Genomic DNA, 26,159 nt, shown 5'->3' on the forward strand with positions numbered 1-26,159 from the left:
GCATAGATATCATCACGACTTTGCGCGGTTCTATCAATTGCTCGACAGTAATTTGTTCACCCACTGTCTACTTGCTTTCATGAGAGAAGCCACTAGTAAACACTACGGCCCCGAGGTCTATTCACATCCATCGTTTACACCTCCGCTTTTACTTTGCTTTGTTACTTTGTTGCTTTCAATTCACACTTGGCAAACAATCTATAAGGGATTGACAACCCCTTCATAGCGTTGGGAGCAAGTTTTTGTGTTTGTGCAGGATCTTGAGATACTCCTCCACCTGATTGATACCTTGGTTCTCAAACTGAGGGAAATAATTACCACCGTTGTGCTACATCACCCTTTCCGCTTCGAGGGAACACCAACGCAAGGCTCCAAGGCCACGGGGGAAATCCTTTGCATACTTGCCTAGGAAGTCCCTTAAGGCGTAGCCGTAGCAGAAAGATCAAGCCAAGTATTCTTCCGTCGACGTGCCTATTTCTGGCACCGTTGGAAGGTCTTTTGTTGCAGTAGCAGAAGTATTTATGGCGCCATTGCCAGGGATACACAGCTCACATCAGAAGTATTTCTGGCGCCGTTGCCGGGGATACACAACTCACACCAGAAGTATTTCTGGCGCCGTTGCCGGGGAGGAGAAATCAAGATCTATCCAAGTACGTCTCACAAACTCTTCTCTTGCATTTACTTTTGTTGCCAGTTGCCTCTCGTTTTCCTCTCCCCCACTTCACATTTGTCGTTTTCATTCGCCTTTTGCCTTCGCCGTTTTCTTTTGCCTTTGCTGTTTTTCTTGCTTGCTTGTGTGCTTGTTTGGTTGTTGAAGTCATCATGTCTGAAAACACCAAACTTTGCGACTTCTCGAGCACTAATAATAATGATTTTATTAGTACTCCGATTGCTCCCGCCACTAGTGCAGAATCGTATGAAATCAACGGAGCTTTGCTGAATCTTGTTATGAAAGAGCAATTCTCTGGCCTTCCTAGTGAAGATGTCGCATCCCATCTCAATACCTTCATTAAGCTTTGTGATATGCAAAAGAAAAGAGATGTGGATAATGACGTGATTAAGTTGAAACTTTTTCCTTTCTCGTTGCGAGATCGCGCAAAAACTTGGTTTTCTTCTTTGCCTAAAAATAGTATTGATTCTTGGGATAAGTGCAAAGATGCTTACATATCCAAGTATTTTCCGTCTGCTAAGATCATCTCCTTACATAACGATATCATGAATTTCAAGCAACTTGATCATGAACATGTTGCACAATCTTGGGAGAGGATGAAGCTTATGATTAGAAATTGTCCCGCTCATCGCTTGAGTTTGTGGATGATTATACAAATCTTTTACGCTAGCTTGAATTTCACTTCTCGCAATATCTTGGACTACGCCTCAGGTGGAACATTCATGGAAATCACGTTAGGAGACGCTACAAAACTCCTAGACAATATCATGAACAACTACTCTCACTGGCACACTGAAAGGTCGCCTGCTAGCAAAAAGGTGCACGCTATAGAAGAGATTAACTCGCTTAGTGCTAAGATGGACGAGTTGATGAATTTGGTTGCTAGTAGAAACGCTACCGTAGTGTTGGAAATATGCCCTAGAGGCAATAATAAATTAGTTATTATTATATTTCCTTGTTCATAATAATCGTTTATTATCCATGCTAGAATTGTATTGATTGGAAACTCAAATACATGTGTGGATACATAGACAACACACTGTCCCTAGTGAGCCTCTAGTTGACTAGTTCATTGATCAAAGATGGTCAAGGTTTCCTGGCCATAGGCAAGTGTTGTCACTTGATAACGGGATCACATCATTAGGAGAATCATGTGATGGACAAAACCCATACTATGAATGTAGCATATTGATCGTGTCATTTTATTGCTATTGTTTTCTGCGTGTCAAGTATTTGTTCCTATGACCACGAGATCATATAACTCACTGGCACCGGAGGAATACCTTGTGTGCATCAAACGTCGCAACGTAACTGGGTGACTATAAAGGTTCTCTACAGGTATCTCCGAAGGTGTCCATTGAGTTAGTATGGATCAAGATTGGGATTTGTCACTCCGTGTACCGGAGAGGTATCTCGGGGCCCACTCGGTAATACAACATCACACACAAGCCTTGCAAGCAATGTGACCAAGTGTAAGTCATGGGATCTTGTATTACGGAACGAGTAAAGAAGCTTGCCGGTAATGAGATTGAAATAGGTATCCGGATACCGACGATCGAATCTCGGGCAAGTAACATACCGAAGGACAAAGGGAATGACATACGGGATTACATGAATCCTTGGCACTGAGGTTCAACCGATAAGATCTTCGGAGAATATGTAGGATCCAATATGGGCATCCAGCTCCCGCTGTTGGATATTGACCGAGGAGTGTCTCGGGTCATGTCTGCATAGTTCTCGAACCCACAGGGTCTGCACACTTAAGGTTCAGTGATGTTTCGGTATAGTTGAGTTATAGGTGTTGATAACCGAAAGTTGTTCGGAGTCCCGGATGAGATCCAGGACGTCACGAGGAGCTCCGGAATAGTCCGGAGGTAAAGATTGATATATAGGAAGTCCTGTTTTGGTCACCGGAAAAGTATCGGGCTCATCGGTATTGTACCGGGAGTGCCGGGAGGGGTGCCGGGGACCATCGGGAGGGGTGTCACGCCCCAAGGGTCTCATGGGCTATGGGAAGAGATAAACCAGCCCCTAGTGGGCTGGAATAAGTTCCCACTAAGGCCCATAAGGTTTGAGAAGGAAAAACACAAGGTGGAAAGAGTTTCCAAGTGGGAAGGTGGAATCCTACTCCAAGTAGGATTGGAGTAGGACTCCTCCACCTCCAATTTCGGCCAAACCTTGAGGGTTTGAGGCTGCCTCCTCCCCTCCCTCCCTCCTATATACTAGAGGTATTGGGGGTTTTTGAGACACAACTTTGCCACGTGCTGCTCGACCCTATACCACATAGTTTTTCCTCTAGATCGTATTTCTGCGGAGCTTAGGCGAAGCCCTGTCGGAGTAGATCATCACCACCACCGGCGCGCTGTCACGCTGCCGGAGAACTCTTCTAGCTCTCCACACCTCTTGCTGGATCAAGAAGGTGGAGATTGTCATCGAGCTGTACGTGTGCTGAACGCGGAGGTGCCGTCCGTTCGGCACTACATCGGAACGGATCGTGAGACGGATCGCAAGACAGTTTGTGCAACGGATCATGAGACGGTTCATGGGACGGTTCGTGGGACGGTTCGTGGGGTGGTTCGAGGGACGTGAAGACGTTCCACTACATCAACCGCGTTTCTTAACGCTTCCTGCTGTGCGATCTACAAGGGTACATAGATCCAAATCTCCTCCCGTAGATGGACATCACCATGATAGGTCTTCATGCGCGTAGGAAAATTTTGTTTCCCATGCGACGTTCCCCAATAGTGGTATCAGAGCTAGGTTCATGCGTAGATGTTATCTCGAGTTGAACACAAAGGTTCTTGTGGGCGGTGATGTGCGATTTCTTGCCCTCCTTAGTCTTTTCTTGATTCCGTGGTATTGTTGGATGGAAGCGGCTCGGACCGACATTACTCGTACGCTTATGAGAGACTAGTTTCATCGCTAGGACCAACCCCGTTGCTCAAAGATGACTAGCGAGTGTCGGTTTCTCCAACTTTAGTTGAATCGGATTTGACCGAGGAGGTCCTGGGAGAAAGGTTAAATAGCAATTCATACATTTCCGTTGTGGTGTTTGCGTAAGTAAGATGCGATCCTACTAGATACCCATGGCAACCACGTAAAACATGCAACAACAATTAGAGGACGTCTAAGTTGTTTTTGGAGGGTATGCTTGTGATGTGATATGGCCAATAACGTGATGTGATATATTTGATGTATGAGATGATCACGTTGTAATAGTTAATATCGACTTGCACGTTGATGCTACGGCAACCGGCAGGAGCCATAGGGTTGTCTTTAAACTAACGTTTGTGTTTGCAGATGCGTTTACTATATTGCTAGGACGTAGCTTTAGTAGTAATAGCATAGCATACACGACAACCTCGATGGCGGCACGATGATGGAGATCATGATGATGGGGATCATGGTGTGGCGCCGGTGACAAAAAGATCATACCGGTGCTTTGGTGATGGAGATCAAGGAGCACTTGATGATGGCCATATCATGTCACTTATGAATTGCATGTTATGTTAATCCTTTATGCACCTTATCTTGCTTAGAACGACGGTAGCATTATGAGGTGATCTCTCACTAAAATTTCAAGAGGAAATTGTGTTCTCCCCGACTGTGCACCGTTGCTACAGTTCATCGTTTCGAGACACCACGTGATGATCGGGTGTGATAGAATCAACATTCACATACAACGGGTGCAAAACAGTTGCACACACGGAACACTCGGGTTAAACTTGACGAGCCTAGCATGTGTAGACATGGCCTCGGAACACAAGAGACCGAAAGGTCGAGCATGAATCATATAGTTGATATGATTAGCATAGAGATGCTTACCACTGAAACTATTCTCGACTCACGTGATGATCGGACTTGAGATAGTGGATTTGGATCATGTACCACTCAAATGACTAGAGAGATGTACTTTTTGAGTGGGAGTTCTTAAGTAATATGATTAATTGAACCAATTTTCATGAACATAGTCTAATGGTCTTTGCGAATTAAGATGTAGCTTGCGCTATAGCTCTACTGTTTTTATATGTTCCTAGAGAAAATTTAGTTGAAAGTTGATAGTAGCGAACTTTGCGGACTCAGTCTGTAAAACTGAGGATTGTCCTCGATTGCTGCGTAGAAGGCTTATGTCCTTAATGCACCACTCGGTGTGCTGCACCTCGAGCGTCGTCTGTGGATGTTGTGAACATCCGACATACACATTTGTGATGACTACGCAATAGTTCAGTGCAAAATACTTAATGGCTTAGAAGCAAGGCGCCGAAGACGTTTTGAAACGTCACGGAACATAAGAGATGTTCTAAAGAGATGAAATTGTGATTTCATGTTTGTGCCCTTGTTAAGAGGTATGAGACCTCTGACAAGATTCTTTGTCCATGAAGTAAAGGAGAAAAGCTCAATCGTTGAGCGTGTGCTGAGATTGTCTGAGTACGACAATCGCTTGAATCAAGTGGGAGTTAATCTTCGAGATGAGATAGTGATGGTTCTCTAAAGTCACTGCCACCAAGCTGTGAGAGCTTCGTGATGAACTATAAACATATCAAGGATAGATACAATGATCATTGAGCGATTCGCGATGTTTGACACTGCGAAAGTAGAAATCAAGAAGGAGCATCAATAGTTGATGGTTAGTAAAACCACTTAGTTTCAAGAAAGGCAAGGGCTAGAAGGGATACTTCGTGAAACGGCAAAACAGTTGCTGCACTAATGAAGAGACCCAAGATTAAACCCAAACCCGAGACTAAGTGCTTCTATTATGAGGGGAACGGTCACTGAGGCGGAGCTACCCTAGATGCTTGGTAGATAAGAAGGCTCGCAAAGTCAAAAGAAGTATATTTGATATACATAATGTTGTTGTGTACTTTACTAGTACTCCTAGTAGCGCGAGGGTATTGGATACCGGTTCGGTTGCTAAGTGATAGTAACATGAAATGAAAGCTACGGAATAAACAGGAGACTAGCTAAAGGTGAGGTGACGATACGTGTTGGAAGTGTTTCCAAGGTTGATATGATCAAACGTCGCACGCTCCCTCTACCATCGGGATTGGTGTTAAACCTAAATAATTGTTATTTGGTGCTTGCGTTAAGCATGAACATGATTGGATCGTGTTTATTGCAATACGATTATTCATTTAAAAGGAATAATGGTTACTCTATTTGCTTGAATAATCACCTTCAATGGTTTATTGAATCTCGATCGTAGTGTTACACATGTTCATGATATTGGTGCCAAAAGATACAAGGTAATGATGATAGTACCACTTACTTGTGGTACTGCCGCTTGAGTCGTGTTGGTATAAATTGCATGAAGAGGCTCTATACTGATGGATCTTTATACTCACTTGATTTTGAATCACTTGTGACATGCAAATCATACCACGTGAGCAAAGCCTTGTTTTCATTGAGATGAGACAAGATAGTAACTTGTTGGAAGTAATACATTTTGATGTATGCAGTCCAATGGGTGCTGAGGCACGCAGTGTATATCATTATGTTCTTACTGCAATGACGATTTGAGTAGATACAGGAGTATTTCCTTAATGAATCACAAAGTCTGAAATATTGAAAAAGTTCAATTCTGTTTCAGAGTGAAGTTCGTCGTAAGGAGAGGATAAATTGTCTATGATATGATCATAGAGATGAATATCTGAGTTGCAAGTTTTGGTACATAGTTAAGATAATCTGGATGTTGTTTCGCAATTCATGCCACCAAGAACACCATGGTGAGATGGTGTCATAGCCGCAACCTATTTGATATGGTCCATGCTATGATGTCTCTTATCGAATTACCACTATCGTTTATGGGTTATACATTAGAGACAACCGCATTCACTTTAAATAGGCACCACATATTTCCGTTGAGATGACACAATATAGACTATGGTTTGGAGAAGCCTAAGTTGTCGTTTCTTGAAAGTTTGGGGCTGCGATGCTTATGTGAAAAAGTTTCAGTCTGATAAAGCTCGAACCCAAAGCGGATAAATGCATCTTCATAGGATATCCAAAACAGTTGGATACATCTCCTATCTCAGATACGGAAGCAAAGTGTTTGTTTCTAAAAACGGGTCCTTTCTCGAGGAAAGGTTTCCCTCGAAAGAATTGAGTGGGAGGGTGATAGAACTTGATGAGGTTATTGAACCATCACTTCAACTAGTGCGTAGCAGGGCGCAGGATGTTGTTCCTATGGCGCCTACACCTATTGAAGTGGAAGCTGATGATAGTGATCATTGAGCATCAGATCAAGTTACTACAGACCTCGTAGGTCGACAAGGTCGCGTACTACTACAGAGTGGTATGGTAACCCTGTCTTGGAGGTCATGTTGTTGAACAACAATGAACATACGAGTTATGGAGAAGCAATGGTGGGCCCGATTCCGACAAATGGCTGGAGGCCATGAAATCCGAGAGAGAATCCATGTATAAAACAAAGTGTAGACTTTGGAAGAACTGCTTGGTGGTAGTAAGACTATTAAGTAAAGATGGATCTTTAAAAGGAAGAGAGGCGATGATGGTGATAAGTCACTATTAAGAAAATCTCGGCTCGTCGCAAATATGTTTTCGACAAGATCAAAGTGTTGACTATGACGTGACTTTCTCACTCGTAGCGATGCTAAAAGTCTGTTGGAATTATGTTAGTAGTTGCTGCATTATTTGTGAAATATTGCACATAGGAAGTCAAAACATTTTTTCCTCGACGGTTTCCTTGAGGAAATATTGTATGTGATACAATCAGAAGGTTTTGTCGATCCTAAGGATACTGACAAGTATGCAAGCTCCAGCGATCCTTTTATGGACTGGTGCAAGCATCTCGGAGTTGGAATATACGCTTTGATGAGATGATCAAAGCTTTTGGGTTTGTACAAGGTTTATGAGAAACTTGTATTTCCAAAGAAGTGAGTGGGAGCACTATAGAATTTCTGATAAGTATATGTGGTTGACATATTGTTGATCAAAAGTAATGTAGAATTTCTGTGAATCATAAAAGGTTGTTTGAAAGGAGTGTTTCAAAGGAAGACCTGGGTAGAGCTATTTGAACATTGAGCATCAAGATCTATAGAGATAGATCAATACTCTTAATAGAACTTTCAAATGAAATGCATGCCTTGACAAGTTTTTGAAGGAGTTCAAAATAGATCAGCAAAGAAGGAGTTCTTGGTTGTACTGTAAGGTGTGAATATGAGTAATACTCAAAAGCCCGACCATGGCAGAAGAAAGAGAAATGACGAAGGTCATCCCCTATGCCTTAGCCGTAGACTCTACAGTATGCCAAGTTGTGTACCGCACCTTATATGTGCCTTGCCACAAGTCTGTTAAGAGGTACAGAGAGTGATCCTGGATTGAATCACTCAACAGCGGTCAAAGTTATCCTTAGTGACTAATGGACTAAGAATTTTTCTCGATTATGGAGGTGGTTAAAGAGTTCGTCGTAAAGGGTTACGTCGATGAAAGCTTTGACGCTAATCTGAATAACTATGAGTAGTGAAACGGATTCGTATCGTAGAGTAGATATTTGGAGTATTTCCGAATAGCACATAGTAGCAACATCTATAAGATGACATAAAGATTTTTAAAGAACACATGGATCTGAAAGTTTCAGAACCGTTGACTAAAACCTCTCTCACGAGCAAGATGTGATCAGACCCCAGAACTATATGGGTGTTGGATTCGTTGAAATCACATGGTGATGTGAACAAGATTATTGACTCTAGTGCAAGTGGGAGACTGTTGGAAATATGCCCCAGAGGCAATAATAAATTAGTTATTATTATATTTCCTTGTTCATAATAATCGTTTATTATCCATGCTAGAATTGTATTGATTGGAAACTCAAATACATGTGTGGATACATAGACAACACACTGTCCCTAGTGAGCCTCTAGTTGACTAGTTCGTTGATCAAAGATGGTCAAGGTTTCCTGGCCATAGGCAAGTGTTGTCACTTGATAACGGGATCACATCATTAGGAGAATCATGTGATGGACAAGACCCAAACTATGAACGTAGCATATTGATTGTGTCGTTTTATTGCTATTGTTTTCTACGTGTCAAGTATTTGTTCCTATGACTATGAGATCATATAACTCACTGCACCGGAGGAATACCTTGTGTGCATCAAATATCGCAGCGTAACCGGGTGACTATAAAGGTTCTCTACAGGTATCTCCGAAGGTGTCCGTTGAGTTAGTATGGATCAAGACTGGGATTTGTCACTCCGTGTGACGGAGAAGTATCTCGGGGCCCACTCGGTAATACAACATCACACACAAGCCTTGCAAGCAATGTGACTAAGTGAAAGTCACGGGATCTTGTATTACGGAACGAGTAAAGAGTCTTGCCGGTAACGAGATTGAAATAGGTATGCGGATACCGACGATCGAATCTCGAGCAAGTAACATATCGAAGGACAAAGGGAATGACATACGGGATTATATGAATCCTTGGCACTGAGGTTCAACCGATAAGATCTTCGGAGAATATGTAGGATCCAATATGGGCATCCAGGTCCAGCTGTTGGATATTGACCGAGGAGTGTCTCGGGTCATGTCTGCATAGTTCTCGAACCCGCAGGGTCTGCACACTTAAGGTTCAGTGACGTGTCGGTATAGTTGAGTTATAGGTGTTGGTAACCGAAAGTTGTTCGGAGTCCCAGATGAGATCCAAGATGTCACGAGGAGCTCCGGAATGGTCTGGAGGTAAAGATTGATATATAGGAAGTCCTGTTTTGGTCACCGAAAAAGTTTCGGGCTCATCGGTATTGTACCGGGAGTGCCGGGAGGGGTGCCGGGGACCATCGGGAGGGGTGTCACGCCCCAAGGGGTCTCATGGGCTATGGGAAGAGATAAACCAGCCCCTAGTGGGCTGGAATAAGTTCCCACTAAGGCCCATAAGGTTTGAGAAGGAAAAAACACAAGGTGGAAAGAGTTTCCAAGTGGGAAGGTGGAATCCTACTCCAAGTAGGATTGGAGTAGGACTCCTCCACCTCCAATTTCGGCCAAACCATGAGGGTTTGAGGCTGCCTACTCCCCTCCCTCCCTCCTATATATACTAGAGGTATTGGGGGGTTTTGAGACACAACTTTGCCACGTGCTGCTCGACCCTATACCACGCAGTTTTTCCTCTAGATCGTATTTCTGCGGAGCTTAGGCGAAGCCCTGTCGGAGTAGATCATCACCACCACCGGCACGCCGTCACGCTGCCGGAGAACTCTTCTAGCTCTCCACCCCCTCTTGCTAGATCAAGAAGGTGGAGATCGTCATCGAGTTGTACGTGTGCTGAACGCGGTGGTGCCGTCCGTTCGGCACTAGATCGGAATGGATCGTGAGACGGATTGCAAGACGATTCGTGCAACGGATCATGAGACAGTTCGTGGGACAGATTGCGGAACGGTTCGTGGGACGGTTCGTGAGGCGGTTCGAGGGACGTGAAGACGGTCCACTACATCAACCGCGTTTCTTAACGCTTCCTGCTGTGCGATCTACAAGTGTACATAGATCCAAATCTCCTCTCGTAGATGGACATCACCATGATAGGTCTTTGTGCGCGTAGGAAAATTTTGTTTCCCATGCGACGTTCCCCAACACGTAGATCCTAATGACATGCCACTATCTTCTTTGATTGAGAGTAGCAAAACTAGTTTGGACGTGAATTTTGTTGGTAGGAATAATTTTGGCAACAACAATGCTTTTAGAGGAAACTATGTTCCTAGGCCTTTTCCTAGTAACTCCTCTAACAATTATGGAAATTCCTACGGCAACACTTATGGAAATCACAACAAATTACCCTCTGATTTAGGGAGTAATATCAAAGAGTTCATCAACTCTCAAAAGATTTTCAATGCGTCCATAGAGGAAAAACTACTCAAAATAGACGATTTGGCTAAGAGCGTTGATAGGATGTCTTGTGATATTGATGCTTTGAAAGTTAGATGCGCTCCTCCCAAGGTCAACTTGGATGAAACTTTGAAAGCTATGCGTATCTCCATGAATTAGAGCAAAGAAAGAACCGCCCAAATTCGCGCTAGACATGAATGGTTTAAAAGGGTGTGTTCTAGTGATGCAAATCACGAAGATCTTAAAGTGCTTGGTGTGTCTCCTCTTGAATCTTTGTTTTCGAGTGTCAAACCTACTTATGGAGGGGCTGGATATGAATCCACTTTGGCTGAAAAATGCCCCAATGATTCGGAGTCCACCTATCTTGATGATAAAGGTGTGGAGAGTGGAGTAGAAGAAATCAAAATTTTGAGTAGTAATGAAACTCCCACTTTGGATTTCAAGGAATTCAATTATGATAATTGCTCCTTGTTTGAATGCATTTCTTTGATGCAATCCATTGCAAACTCTCCACATGCTTATAGCCAAAGCAAAGCCTTTACCGTGCATATCGTAGATGCTATGATGAAATCTCTTGAAGAGAAGCTCGAACTAGAAGTCTCTATACCTAGAAAACTTCATGATGAGTGGGAACCTACTATCAAAATCAAGATAAAAAACTATGAGTGTAATGCTTTGTGTGATTTGGATGCTAGTGTTTCCGCTATTCCAAAGTCTTTATGTGATATTCTTGGTTTTCATGAGATTGAAGAGTGTTCTCTTAATTTGCATCTTGCGGATTCTACTGTCAAGAAACCCATGGGGAGGATCGATGATGTTCTTATTGTTGCAAATAAGAACTATGTAACCGTGGACTTCATTGTACTTGACATAGATTGCAATCCTTCATGTCCCATTATTTTTCGTAGACCTTTCCTAAGGACTATTGGTGCTATCATCGATATGAAGGAAGGGAATATTAGATTTCAATTTCCTTTAAATAAGGGCATGGAGCACTTTCCTAGAAAGAAAATAAGATTGCCTTATGAATCTATGATTAGGGCTACCTATGGGTTGAGCACCAAAGATGACTATACGTGATTACATCACTTTCGCCTAGCTAAGGGCGTTAAACAATAGCGCTTGTTGGGAGGCAACCCAACGAATCTATCCTTTTTCTTTCTGTTTTATGTTTTACACACTTTCATAATTCTGTTATGATTGTGTTTTTGTGTTTCTTTATGCGTTTGCGCCAAGCAAAACCGTTATGATTAGTCTTGGGGATGATTGTTTGGTCATGCCGGAAAAGACAGAAACTTTCTTCTCATGAAAAGAATTTTCATTTTTTTATGTAAGAGCTTTTGAGTTGATTCTTTTTTCTGCTGATTTCTATGCAAATTCTTCAGACTGTCATAATTGTTCATAATTTTTGAAGTACCAGAGGTATACGAAATATACAGATTGCTACAGACTGGTATGCTGTTAACAGATTCTGTTTTTGTTGTGTTGGTTGCTTATTTTGATAAAACTATGGATAGTATCGGGGGGTATTAGCCATGGAAGGTTGAAAGTACAGTAAGCTAACATCAGCACAAGTAGAATTTAAGTTGCTACAGTACCTAAGGAAGTGGTGGTTTGCTTTCTTGTACTAATGTTATCACGAGTTTCTGTTTAAGTTTCGTGTTGTGAAGTTTTCAAGTTTTGGGTGAAGTTCTTATGAACAAAGAGATAAAGAGTGGCAAGAGCTCAAGATTGGGGATGCCCAAGGCACCCCAAGAGATTCAAGGATGTCGTAAAAGCCTAGGCTTGGGGATGCCCCGGGAAGGCATCCCCTCTCTCGTCTTGAATCCATTGGTAACGTTACTTGGGGCTATATTTTTATTCACCACATGTTATGTGTTTTTGCTTGGAGCGTCTTGTATCATAGGAGTCTTTTATTTTTGTTGTGACACAATCATCCTTGCTGCACACCTAGAGAGAGAGACATGCACACACCGTGATTTTGTCGAGCTTCACTTATATCCTTTGGTAGACAATTCAGCTCACATGTGCTTCACTTATATCTTTTGAGCTAGATACTTTTGCTCTATGTGCTTCACTTATATCTTTTATAGAACAGCGGTGCGTGGCTTGGTAGTTGATCTATGCTTTGAAAGTAGTCTCAAAAGGGGTAGTTATCCAAAGGGATACGAACACTCCCACCTTCATGTGCATTGAATAGTTAGAGAAGTTTGATTCATCTCAATTAGTTTTGAGTTGTGGTTATGGTAATATTGAAGTCATGCTAGTAAGGTGTTGTGGATCTAGAAATACTTGTGTTGAAGTTAGTGATTCCCGTAGCATGCACGTATGGGAACCGCTATGTGATGAAATCTGAGCATGATTAGTCTATTGATTGTCATCCTTTGCGTGGCGGTCGGGATCACGCGATGGTTTATACCTACCAACCCTTACCCTAGGAGTATGCGTTGAATGCTTTGTTTCGATTACTAATAAAACTTTTGCAACAAGTATATGAGTTCTTCATGACTAATGTTGAGTGGTTTAGATGCACTTTCACCTTCCACCATCACTATCTTCTAGTGCCGTGCAACTTTAGCCGGTGCACAAAACCCACCATTAGCCTCCCTCAAAACAGCCACCATACCTACCTATTATGGCCTTTTCAAAGTCATTCCGGGATATATTGCCATGCAACTACCACCATGACATGTGCCACCACGTCCACATTGCCATTGCATGATCATAAGATAGCTAGCATGATGTTTCCATTGATGTCTATGCCATGCTAGATCATTGCCACGGTACACTACCGAAGGCATTCCATATAGAGTCATCGTTACTCTAAGTTTTGAGTTAAAAGTGTGATGATCATCATTAATGGAGCATTGTCCCATGTTAGGAACTAAAAGAGGCCAAAGAAGCCCACAAAAAAAGAGGCCAAAGAGCCCACCAAATAATAAAAAAAATGAGAGAAAAAGAGAGAAGGGACAATGCTACCACTTTTTCCACACTTGTGCATATTAAGCACCATGATCTTCATGACTGAGAGTCTCTCGTTTTGTCACCACCATATAGCTAGTGGGAAATTTTCATTATATAACTTGGCTTGTATATTCCTATGATAGGCTTCCTCAAAATTGCCTTAGGTCTTCGTGAGCAAGCAAGTTGGATGCACACCCACTAGTTTTGTTTAAGAGCTTTCACATACTCGTAGCTCTCGTGCATCAATTGTATGGCAATCCCTACTCATTCACATTGATATCTATTGATGAGCATCTCCACAGCTCATTGATATGCCTAGTTAATGTGACTATCTTCTCCTTTTTTGTCTTGCAACCTCCACTACATTCCACACCATCTATAGTGCTATAACCATGGCTCACGCTCATGTATTGCGTGAGAGTTGAAAAGTTTGAGAAAGTAAAAGTGTGAAACAATTACTTGGCCAATACCGGGGTTGTGGATGATTTAAATTCATTGTGCAATGATGATAGAGCATAGCCAGACTATATGCTTTTGTAGGGATAACTTTCTTTTGGCCTTGTTATTTTGAAAGTTCATGATTACTTTGCTAGTTTGCTTGAATTATTATTGTTTCCACGTCAATGGCAAACTATTGTTTTGAATCTAATGGATCTGAACATTCACATCACATAAGAGGAATTACAAAGGACACCTATGCGAGGTAGCATGAAAGCATCAAAAATTCATTCTTATCACTTCCCTACTCGAGGATGAGAAGGAGTTAAGCTTGGGGATGCTTGATACGTCTCAAACGTATCTATAATTTTTATGGTTTCACGCTGTTATCTTTTCTTCTTTGGTTGTTTTATGTACCTTTTATATCTTTTTCGGGACTAACTTATTAATTCAGTACCAAGTGCCAGTTCCTGTTTTTTCCGTGTTTTTGACTCTTTTCAGATATGATTTTGGAACGGAGTCCAAACGGAAGAAAAACCCCGAAATGGTTTTTTCCCGAACGGAAGAAGACCAGGGGCTTTTGGGCCAAGCCAGGTGGGCTCCAGGGAGCCCACAAGCCCCCACTCCGCCACCAGGGGGAGACGGCGGTGGGCAGGCTTGTGGCCTCCCTGGCCGGCCCCTGACCTAGGTCTTTGGCCTATAAGCTCCCAAATATTCCGCAAAAAATAAGGGGAGCCTCGAAAATACTTTTCCGCCGCCGCAAGCTTCCGTTTTCGCGTGATCTCATCGGGAGACCCTTCCCGGCGCCCTGTCGGAGGGGACTTTGGAGTTGGATGGCTTCTTCATCATCATCATCGCCCCTCCAATGACTCGTGAGTAGTTCACTTCAGACCTACGGGTCCATAGTTAGTTGCTAGATGGCTTCTTCTCTCTCTTGGATCTTCAATACAAAGTTCTCCATGATCTTCATGGAGATCTATCCAATGTAATCTTCTTTGGCGGTGTGTTTGTCGAGATCCGATGAATTGTGGATTTGTGATCATATTATCTATGATATATGTTTGAGTCTTTGCTGATTTCTTATATGCATGATTTGATATCCTTGTAAGTCTCTCCGAGTCTTGGGTCTTGTTTGGCCAACTAGATATATGATTCTTGCAATGGGAGAAGTGCTTGGTTTTGGGTTCTGCCATGTGGTGACCTTTCCGAGTGACAGTAGGGGCAGCAAGGCACACATCAAGTACTTGCCATCAAGGGTAACAAGATGGGGTTTTTATCATTGGTTTGAGATTATCCCTCTACATCATGTCATCTTGCTTAAGGCGTTACTCTGTTCTTATGGACTTAATACACTAGATGCATGCTGGATAGCGGTCGACGAGTGGAGTAATAGTAGTAGATGCAGACAGTATCGGTCTACTTGTTTTGGACGTAATGTCTATAGAAATAATCATTGCATAGGTATCGTCACGACTTTGCGCGGTTCTATCAATTGCTCAATAGTAATTTGTTCACCCACCGTCTACTTGCTTTCATGAGAGAAGCCACTAGTAAACACTACGGCCCCCGGGTCTATTCACATCCATCGTTTACACCTCTGCTTTTACTTTGCTTTGTTACTTTGTTGATTTCAGTTCTCACTTGGCAAACAATCTATAAGGGATTGACAATCCCTTCATAGCGTTGGGAGCAAGTTTTTGTGTTTGTGCGGGATCTTGAGATACTCCTCCACCGGATTGATACCTTGGTTCTCAAACTGAGGGAAATACTTACCACCGTTGTGCTACATCACCCTTTCCGCGTCGAGGGAACACCAACGCAAGGCTCCAAGGCCACGGGGGAAATCCTTTGCATACTTTCCTAGGAAGTCCCTTAAGGCGTAGCCGCAGCAGAAAGATCAAGCAAAGTATTCTCTCATCGACGTGCCTATTTCTGGCACCGTTGGAAGGTCTTTTGTTGCAGTAGCATAAGTATTTCTGGCGCCATTGCCAGGGATACACAGCTCACATCAGAAGTATTTCTGGCGTCGTCGCCGGGGATACACACCTCACATCAACCGCCTCAAAACCCCGCTAACCCTAGCGCTGAACTACATCTGTTTGATCATACTCTCGCGTCGAACTATGATAACCCACAAGTATAGGGGATCGCAACAGTTTTCGAGGGTAGAGTATTCAATCCAAATTTGTTGATTCGACACAAGGGGAAGCCAAAGAATATTCTTGAGTATTAGCAGTTGAGTTGTCAATTCAACCACACCTGAAAGACTTAGTATCTGTAGCAAAGTATCAGTAGCAAAGTAGTGTGATAGCAATAGTAGCAACAGAGTAACAGTAGCAGTAGCAACAGCAATAGCGACAGAGTAACAGTAGCAGCAGTGACAGCAGTAGCGACAAAGTAACATAGCAAGGACCAGTAGGAAAAACTCGTAGGCATTGTATCGGTGATGGATGATTATGCAAGATGGTATTCATCATGCAACAATTATAACACGGAGAGATATGTAACTAGCTCCAGTTCGTCAATGTAATGTAGGCATGTATTCCGTATGTAGTCATACGTGCTTAGGGAAAAGAACTTGCATGACATCTATTGTCCATCCCTCCCGTGGCAGCGGGGTCCTAATGGAAACTACGGGATATTAAGGTTCTTCTTTTAATAGAGAACCGGACCAACGCATTAACACTTAGTGAATACATGAACTCCTCATACTATGGTCATCTCCGGGAGTGGTTCCGGCTATTGTCACTCCGGGGTTGCCGGGTCATAACACATAGTAGGTGACTACAACTTGCAAGATAGGATCAAGAACGCACATATATTGACGAGAACATAATAGGTTCAGATCTGAAATCATGGCACTCGGGCCCTAGTGACAAGCATTAAGCATGGCAAAGTAGTAGCAACATCAATCTCAGAACATAGTGGATACTAGGGATCAATCCCCGTCAAAACTAACTCGATTACATGATAGATCTCATCCGACCCATCACTGTCCAGCAAGCCTACGATGAGATTACTCACGAACGCTGAAGAGCTTCATGGAAATGGCGATGAAGGAAGGTTGGTGATGACGATGGCGATGATCTCCCCTCTCCGGAGCCCAGAACGGACTCCAGATCTGTCCTCCATAGGAAGAACAGGAGGTGGCGGCGCCTCCGTATCATAAAATGCGATGAACTCTTCTTCCTGATTTTTTTCCGGACGAAAGGGACTAAATAGAGCTGGAATTGGAGGCGGTGGAGCAACGTGGGCTCCACAAGCCTGCCAGGCGCGGCCAGGGGGACCCGCGCCTGGTGGGCTTGTGGGCTCCAGTATTTATTATATATTCCACAAAAAATCCTCATAAATTTCCAAGTCATTCCGAGAACTTTTATTTCTGCACAAAAACAACACCATGGCAATTCTGCTGATAACAGCGTTAGTCTGGGTTAGTTCCATTCAAATCATGCAAATTAGAGTCCAAAACAAGGGCAAAAGAGTTTGGAAAAGTAGATACGATGGAGACGTATCAACTCCCCCAAGTTTAAAGCCTTGCTTGTCCTCAAGCAATTCAGTTGACAAACTGAAAGAGACAAAAGAAAAGCTTTTACGAACTCAGTTTGATCTTGTTGTTGCAATTATGCCTAACTCATATCCAGATTTTCAGCAAGATCACAAGTAAACCACATAAGCAAATGACATCTCGGTCTCATGGTAAACTCATATCAATGGCATAATCAACTAGCGAGCAATAATAATAAGTTTCAAACATCAACACTTCAATCAAAACAATCATGAAGTAGTGTGAACAGATGGTATCTCGCTAGCTCTTTCTGAGACCGCAAAACATAAATGCACAACACCTTCAAAGACCAAGGGCTGACTAAACATTGTAATTCGTGGCAAAGAAGATCCAGTCACAATCATACTCAACATCAGTCAAAAGCAAAGCATAAAAATGACAGAGGTGCTCTCTAATTGGTGCTTTTAAAAGAAGATGATGACTCAACAGAAACATAAATAGACAGGCTCTTCGCAGAGGGAAGCATTGATTTGCAGAGGTGCCAGAGCTCAAGCTTTTAAAGCAGAGATAATAATTTTGGGTGGCATGCTTTCATTGTCAACGCAATGACTAAGAGTTTTCACCATCTTCTATGCTACACATACTATAGGCGGTTCCCAAACAGAAAAGTAAAGTTTTGACTCCCCCACCACCGATCAATCACACTCCACGACTAGAAGAATACTCGGGTGTCGTCCATACCAACAACAATCCAGGGGGAGTTTTGTTTGCAATTATCTTTTCGATTTGAGCATGGAACTGGGCATTCCAATTACCGGCCCCTTTCTCGTGAATGATAGTGAATAAACACATATCGAGGATAACACGCCTAGAATGGAAGATACTGATCGCCCCTTGTCACCACATGAGCGGTTCGGGCATGCAAAACAGATTATTTCTTGAAGGTTTAGAGAGTGGCACATACAAATTTACTTGGAACGGAAGGTAGATACCGCATATAGGTAGGTATGGTCGACTCATATGGAACAACTTTGGGTTTATGGAAGTGGATGCACAAGCAGTATTCCCTCTTAGTACAAGTGAAGGCTAGCAAAAGACTGGGAAGCGACCAACTAGAGAGCGACAACGGTCATCAATATGCATTGAGATTAACCAACATTGAGTGCAAGCATGAGTAGGACATAAATCACCATGAACATGAATATCATAGAGGCTATGTTGATTTTGTTTCAACTACATGCGTGAACATGTGCCATGTCAAGCCACTTGAATCATTCAAAGGAGGATACCATCCTATCATACTACATCATAATCATCTCAAGATTCATGTTGGCATCCAAGACAAACCATTATAAGCTCCTAGTTAATTAAGCATGGCATTAGAAACTATGATCTCTAAGTTGTCATTGCAAACATGTTTCTCTCACAATAAAGCTGAATCAGGAATGATGAGCTAGTCATATTTACAAAAACAAAATAGATCGATTTCATACCAGCTTTTCGAGGCTCAGTCACTTCATCATATATCGTCATTATTGCCTTTCACTTTCACGACCGAATGATGTGAACAATAATAAGAGTGCTCGTGCATTGGACTAAGCTGGAATCTGCAAGCAAACACAAAGGAGAAGACAAAGTAATATGGCTCTTTGATAGATAAATAGATATGCATGCGAGAGCCACTGAACATTGTAACCATGGTCTTCTACCTTGACCCAAAGAAAAGAAAACTATTTACACGGGAAAGCTCCCAACAAGCAAAAGAAGAACGAGAAATCTTTTTGGGTTTTCTCAAACTAGACAAACACACGAGAAGAAAGCGAGAAAAAGAAATAAACTAGCATGGATGATACAGTGGCAAAGTGTGAACACCGACTAACAAAGTGAAAGTGTGAGCAAGAATATAAAGTCGGTGAGAAACATGTACTCCCCCAAGCTTAGGCTTTTGGCCTAAGTTGGTCTACTCCCAAGGATGGTCCTGGCGATATCCGAAATCATAATGGGGGTTGTACGGGAGCGCGGCAGCCACTACCTGAATAGATGCCTCACGGAGGCGAGCAGCCTTTGCCTCCCTCTCATACTCCTCCGCCTCTCCTCTGGTTATGTAATATCTCCGTTTTACCTAAAAGTGAAAGAAGGCAGGAGGAGGAAGGATAATATGGAAAACACGATGTCGGTTAAATATTAACCGGTATAGGAGGGATTCATTATCCCTCTCAAGGAACTGATAGCGTGTCATAGCGGCACGATCAAGGAAAGCTGTATGGAGCGGAGGATCTCCTTCGCGGATGGGTACTCCAAGAAAATTTTCTATGCGAGTGGCATAGATCCCACCAAAGAAATCTCCTTCATTAGCATTACTATTCAGCCTCATTGCTATTATAGCTCCCATGTTGAAACTTCTATCACCCGTTACTGCGCTCTTAAGAGTACTAAGGTCGGGTGCGCAGAGGTGACAATTGTCAATCTTGCCGTTAATGCATCTACCTATGAGGAGGGCAAAGTAATGCAAGGCAGGAAAATGAATGCTCCCCTTGGTAGCGTGCGTAATATCTCTAGTTTCTCCAACAGTTATACCAGAGAAAAAATCTCTAACCGAAGATTTAGGAGGATCATTGAGACTACCCCAAACAGGTATCTTGCAAATTTTATTGAAATCCTCTAAATCCATGGTATACGATTTGTCATAGAGATCGAACAGTACGGATGTGTTACAACCAGCTGAAAATTTGAATCTACGGACAAAAGAAGCAATGAGAGTAGTATACTGTTCACATTTATCAGAGATGAATTCTTCAAGTCCAACATTGTGAAAAAGTGTATCAAACTCGTCTTTGAAACCTGCATCAATCATGAATTCATCGGAAGGCCATTCACATGGTTGTACCTGTGCGTTCCTCTGTTGGTAAGGATCGGGTTCCCGAATTGCGAGACGGGGACCCCTCTTGCTTGAGGAACCACCATGATAGTTTCTCCTGAACATCTTCCTTTTCTGAAATTTTTAGTGACTCAAAGGAAAAGTGAACAAGGCTCAACTAAACTCATAGCAACTACTCCCACAAGTGCCTACAGGCCATATCAGGCATCAAAACTACTTGGGCCAGCTAAAATTAGCATGCAAAGCTCAAGAACAGGGTCACCAAGGCAGCAAAAATACGCGAGGAATAAGGCACTAGAGCAAAAACTAATTGGACGAATGGAGGAGTCACATACCAAGGAGTAATTTCCCCAAAACAGTTTGGTCAATGGTGCTTTGCACAAGGAGATCGAAAATCGCAGCAAGAAGAGCAAGAACACGGGTTTGAGCTACAAAACGATTTTTTTTGGAGGTAGGAGAAGCATATGGGAGCTAGAATGAGTGGAAGGGGTACACGTGGGCCCCACAAGCCTGGTAGGCGCGGCCAGGGGGTGCCCGCACCTCCAGGGCTTGTGGCCCACTGGTGCATCCCCCTGACTAGCTCTCCATCTCAGATTTTTTCAAAAATTCCAGAAAAAATCATACTTGATTTTCAGGACATTCGGAGAACTTTTATTTTCGGGGTACTTTTCTACGGCACGCTAAAAGAAGAAAATAGGGAAAACTAAAGCTAAATCTATCATTTTTCTTCTAAGAAACTGAAGGTGAAAGCTTTGAACAGAGGTTTGTGACTCCTCGATTCATCCATCTCATGGTTATCAAAAGAAATCCATCAATGAGGTTGATCAAGTCTCCTTGACAAACTTTTTCGAATCGCAAAAGAAAACGGAGAATTTTCGAATAGTCACTAGGTTACCTCAATGGGGATGTGCATATCCCCAACAATCAAATCATACTTCATCTTAACAGTAGGTATAGGGCATTCAAAGCTCCCAATAAGAATCGATGAAGTTTTTTCGATAGCATTGATGCAATGTACTCGATATTGTTTCTTCGGAAAGTGCACCGTATGCTCATTACCATTGACATGGAAAGTGACATTGCCTTTGTTGCAATCAATAACAGCCCCTGTCGTGTTTAGAAAGGGTCTTCCAAGGATGACCGCCATGGCATCATCCTCGGGAATATCCAGGATAGCAAAGTCTGTTAAGATAGTGACGTTAGCAACCACAATACGCACATCCTTGCAAATGCCGATAGGGAAAGCAGTTGATTTGTCGGCCATTTGCAGAGAGATTTTGGTGGGTGTCAACTTATCCATTTCAGGTCTACGATAAAGAGAGAGAGGCATAACACTAACACCGGCTCCAAGGTCTCATAAAGCAGTTCTAACGTAGTTGCCTTTAATGGAGCAAGGTATAGTGGGCACTCCGGGATCACCTAGTTTCTTAGGAGTTCCACCCTTGAATGTATAATTAGCAAGCATGGTGGAAATCTCAACCTCGGATATCCTCCTCTTATTAGTCACAATATCTTTCATGTACTTGGCATAGGGAGACATTTTGAGCATATCTGTCAAACGCATTTGCAGGAAGACATGTCTAATCATTTCAACAAATCGCTCAAAATCCTCATCATCCTTTTTCTTGGATGGTTTGGGAGGAAAGGGCATGGGTTTCTGAACCCATGGTTCCCTTTCTTTACCATGCTTCCTAGCAGTGAAGTCACTCTTATCGTATCTCCTATTCTTAGGTTGTGGGTTATCAAGATCAACAGGTTCAATCTCCACATCCTTATCATTGCTAGGTTGAGCATCAACATGAACATCACTATCGATATTATCATTGGGCTCATGTTCATCACCAGATTGTGTTTCGGCATCAGAAACAGAGACATCATTTGGATTCTCGGGTGTAACAGGGTTGCTAGCGTGCAAGTTCCTATCATCCTTCTTTTTCTTTCTAGGATGACTAGGTACATCAGTGCAAACTCCTTGAGAATCTTGTTCAATTTTCTTAGGATGACCCTCGGGATACAAAGGTTCATAGGTCATTCTACCGCCTCTAGTGACGACTCTGACAGAATTGTCATTCAACTCATTGAGCAAGTCATTTTGAGCCTTAAGTACTTGTTCTACTTGAGTGGTGACCATAGAGGCATGTTTACTCAAGAGCTTAAGATCATTGACATTTGTGTCCACATAAGCACTTAAATGACTAAGCATACGAGCATTCTGTTCCAATTGTCTGCTAACATAATCATTGAAACTTTGTTGTTTGGCAACAAAGTTATCAAATTCATCCACGCATAAGCTAGCAGGTTTATCAAAAGGAATATCACTCTCATTTAATCTACGAAGAGAATTTACCTCTACTACATGTCGTGGTTTTGTCACGGCAGATGTCCTCTTGAAAGGACTTAGTGTTGGAGCCATCGCACCTTGGTGGCGACTCAAAGGGGTTATGTGGGAGCGAGACAAAGATTTACCCAGGTTCGGCCCCTCGTGAGGAGGTAAAAGCCTACGTCCTGCTTTGTGTTGTATTAATGGTGTTTCAATTACAAGGAGGGCGTAACTCGCCTGACCTAGCACTCGATGATTTCTAGCCTGCCCTCTCCTTCCCTAGGACTCGCCTTTATATACAGGTCGAGTCCTTAGGGTTTACAAGGGTCCTTTCCTTTACACAAATCGTGACTCTTCCGATCTCTAAGTCGCCATCTTTCCAAAACTTGGAGACCTTCCCTACTATGGATTCCTCCCGAAGGTCCTGAACCGCCATACGACTTCCGGCCTTACTGGGCCAAGGCCAAAACCACTTGGAGATGAGTCGCCAGGTTTGGTGATCCGGCCCAACTAGGGCGGGTTATCCAACGGATAAGATCCCCAACACTACCTGTATCGGGTTATCAAGACCATGGATCTCTTCGATAGGTGGTAGATTTTTGATATCTTCATATTTAATGCCTTTCTCTCGCATAGATTTCTTAGCTTCTTGCATATCTTCAGGACTGAGGAATAGAATACCTCTTTTCTTAGGAGTTGGCTTTGGAGGTGGTGCGGGAATAGTCCAAGCATTCTCATTGCACAAGATATTATTCAATAGGATCTCAGCTTGTTCTACAGCTCGTTCCCTAAAAACACAACCAGCACAACTATCTAGGTGGTCTCTAGAAGCATTGGTTAGTCCATTATAGAAGGTATCAAGTATTTCATTCTTCTCAAGAGGGTGATCGGGCAAAGCATTCAGCAGCTGGACGAGCCTCCCCCAAGCTTGTGGGAGACTCTCTTCTTCAACTTGCACAAAGTTATATATTTCCTGCAAGGCAGCTTGCTTCTTATGGGCAGGGAAATATTTCTTAGAGAAGTAGTAGATCATATCCTGGGGGCTACGCACACAACCAGGAGCAAGAGAAGTGAACCAAGTCTTAGCATCATCCTTTAGTGAGAAAGGAAAGAGCTTAAGGATATAGTAGTGGCAGATCTTTTCCTCACTCGTGAATAGAATGGCTATATCGTGCAGTTGGGTAAGATGTGCTACAACCGTTTCAGACTCATAACCGTGAAAAGGATCAGATTCGACCAGAGTGATTAACTTAGGGTCGATAGAGAATTCATAATCCTTATCGGTCACAAAGATAGGCGAAGTAGCAAACTCCAGGTCGTATTTCATCCTAGCGTTCAAAGATTTTTCTTTCCACTTACGCAGTAATTTCTCAACATCATAGCTATCCTTACAAGCAAGAAAGTCCTCAGCTATCTCTCCCTCCATATCATAACCCTCAGGCATATCAGGCAATTCATATCTAGGAGAGCTAGTTCTAACAGGTGAAATAGCAGGTTCTACTTCAAAAATCTCAGCAGTTTTAGAAGTATCATCACATCTAGCAGGAACTCTAGCAATTTGTGCATTAAGGAATGCACCTAGTGGCAAAGCAGTATCAAGCATAGCATCATCCCAAGCATCATGGACAGTAGAAGTAGCATCATCACGCATAGGCGACACATCAAAATTTCTAGCAGGAGGTGGTGTCGCAAACTTACTCATAACTGAAGGTGAATCAAATGCAGAGCTAGATGGCAGTTCCTTACGTGTCCTCGTAGTTGAGGGCAAGACTTTAGTTTTTGGATCTTTCGGATTCCTCATAGTGATCAGCACACGTAAATCCCAAGTGACTCAGAGAATATAGCTATGCCTCCCCGGCAACGACGCCAGAAAAAGGTCTTGATAACCCACAAGTATAGGGGAACGCAACAGTTTTCGAGGGTAGAGTATTCAACCCAAATTTGTTGATTCGACACAAGGGGAAGCCAAATAATATTCTCGAGTATTAGCAGTTGAGTTGTCAATTCAATCACAACTGAAAGACTTAGTATCAGCAGCAAAGTAGTGTGATAGCAATAGTAGCAACAGAGTAATAGTAGCAGCAGCAACAGCAATAGCGACAGAGTAACAGTAGCAGCAGTGACAGCAGTAGCGACAAACTAACATAGCAAGGACCAGTAGGAAAAACTCGTAGGCATTTGATCGGTGATGGATGATTATGCCGGATGGTATTCATCATGCAATAGTTACAACATGGAGAGATATGTAACTAGCTCCAGTTCGTCAATGTAATGTAGGCATGTATTCCGTATGTAGTCATACGTGCTTAGGGAAAAGAACTTGCATTACATCTATTGTCCATCCCTCCCATGGCAGTGGGGTCCTAATGGAAACTACGGGATATTAAGGTTCTCCTTTTAATAGAGAACCGGACCAACGCATTAACACTTAGTGAATACATGAACTCCTCATACTATGGTCATCTCCGGGAGTGATTTCGTCTATTGTCACTCCGGGTTTGCCGGGTCATAACACATAGTAGGTGACTACAACTTGCAAGATAGGATCAAGAACACACATATATTGGCGACAACATAATAGGTTCAGATCTGAAATCATGGCACTTGGGCCCTAGTGACAAGCATTAAGCATGGCAAAGTAGTAGCAACATCAATCTCACAACATAGTGGATACTAGTGATCAATCCCCGTCAAAACTAACTCGATTACATGATAGATCTCATCCAACCCATCACCATCCAACAAGCCTACGATGAGATTACTCACGGACGGTGAAGAGCATCATGGAATTGGCGATGAAGGAAGGTTGGTAATGATGATGGCGACAATCTCCCCTCTCCGAAGCCCAGAACGGACTCCAGATCTGCCCTCCAGAGGAAGAACAGGAGGTGGCGGCGCCTACGTATCGTAAAATGCGATGAACTCTTCTTCCTGATTTTTTTTCCGGACAAAAGGGACTAAATAGAGCTAGAGTTGGAGGCGATGGAGCAACGTGGCCCCCACAAGCCTGCCAAGCGCGGCCAGGGGGGAGCGCCTGGTGGGCTTGTGGGCTCCATGCTCCACTTCTTCGGTTGATTCTTGTGCTAGTATTTTTTATATATTCTACAAAAAATCCTCGTAAATTTCCAGGTCATTCCGAGAACTTTTATTTCTGCGTAAAAACAACACCATGGCAATTCTGCTGAAAATAGCGTTAGTCCGGGTTAGTTCCATTCAAATCATGCAAATTAGAGTCCAAAACAAGGGCAAAAGAGTTTGGAAAAGTAGATACGATGGAGACGTATCAAACTACGACCGTTCGATCATACCCTAGCGGTGTCAAAGGAAATTCTCTGTCCAAGCGCTGCCGCTGACTAGTGGGGCCGGTTGTCCCAATGACACGTGGGTCCATAAGCTCGCTCACCATTGCCTCCCCTTTCCCCCAACAAATAGAGCAGTCATTCTTCTTCTTATCCCCGTGCTCGCTCACCATTGCCTCCCCTTTCCCCCACACATTCTTCTTCTTCTTCTTCTCTGGCTACAAAGTGTAGAAATGTCGGCCGGTGAGAGATGTC

Source organism: Hordeum vulgare, chromosome 5H (assembly GCF_904849725.1).
Source record: "Hordeum vulgare subsp. vulgare chromosome 5H, MorexV3_pseudomolecules_assembly, whole genome shotgun sequence".
Lineage (NCBI taxonomy): Eukaryota > Viridiplantae > Streptophyta > Magnoliopsida > Poales > Poaceae > Hordeum > Hordeum vulgare.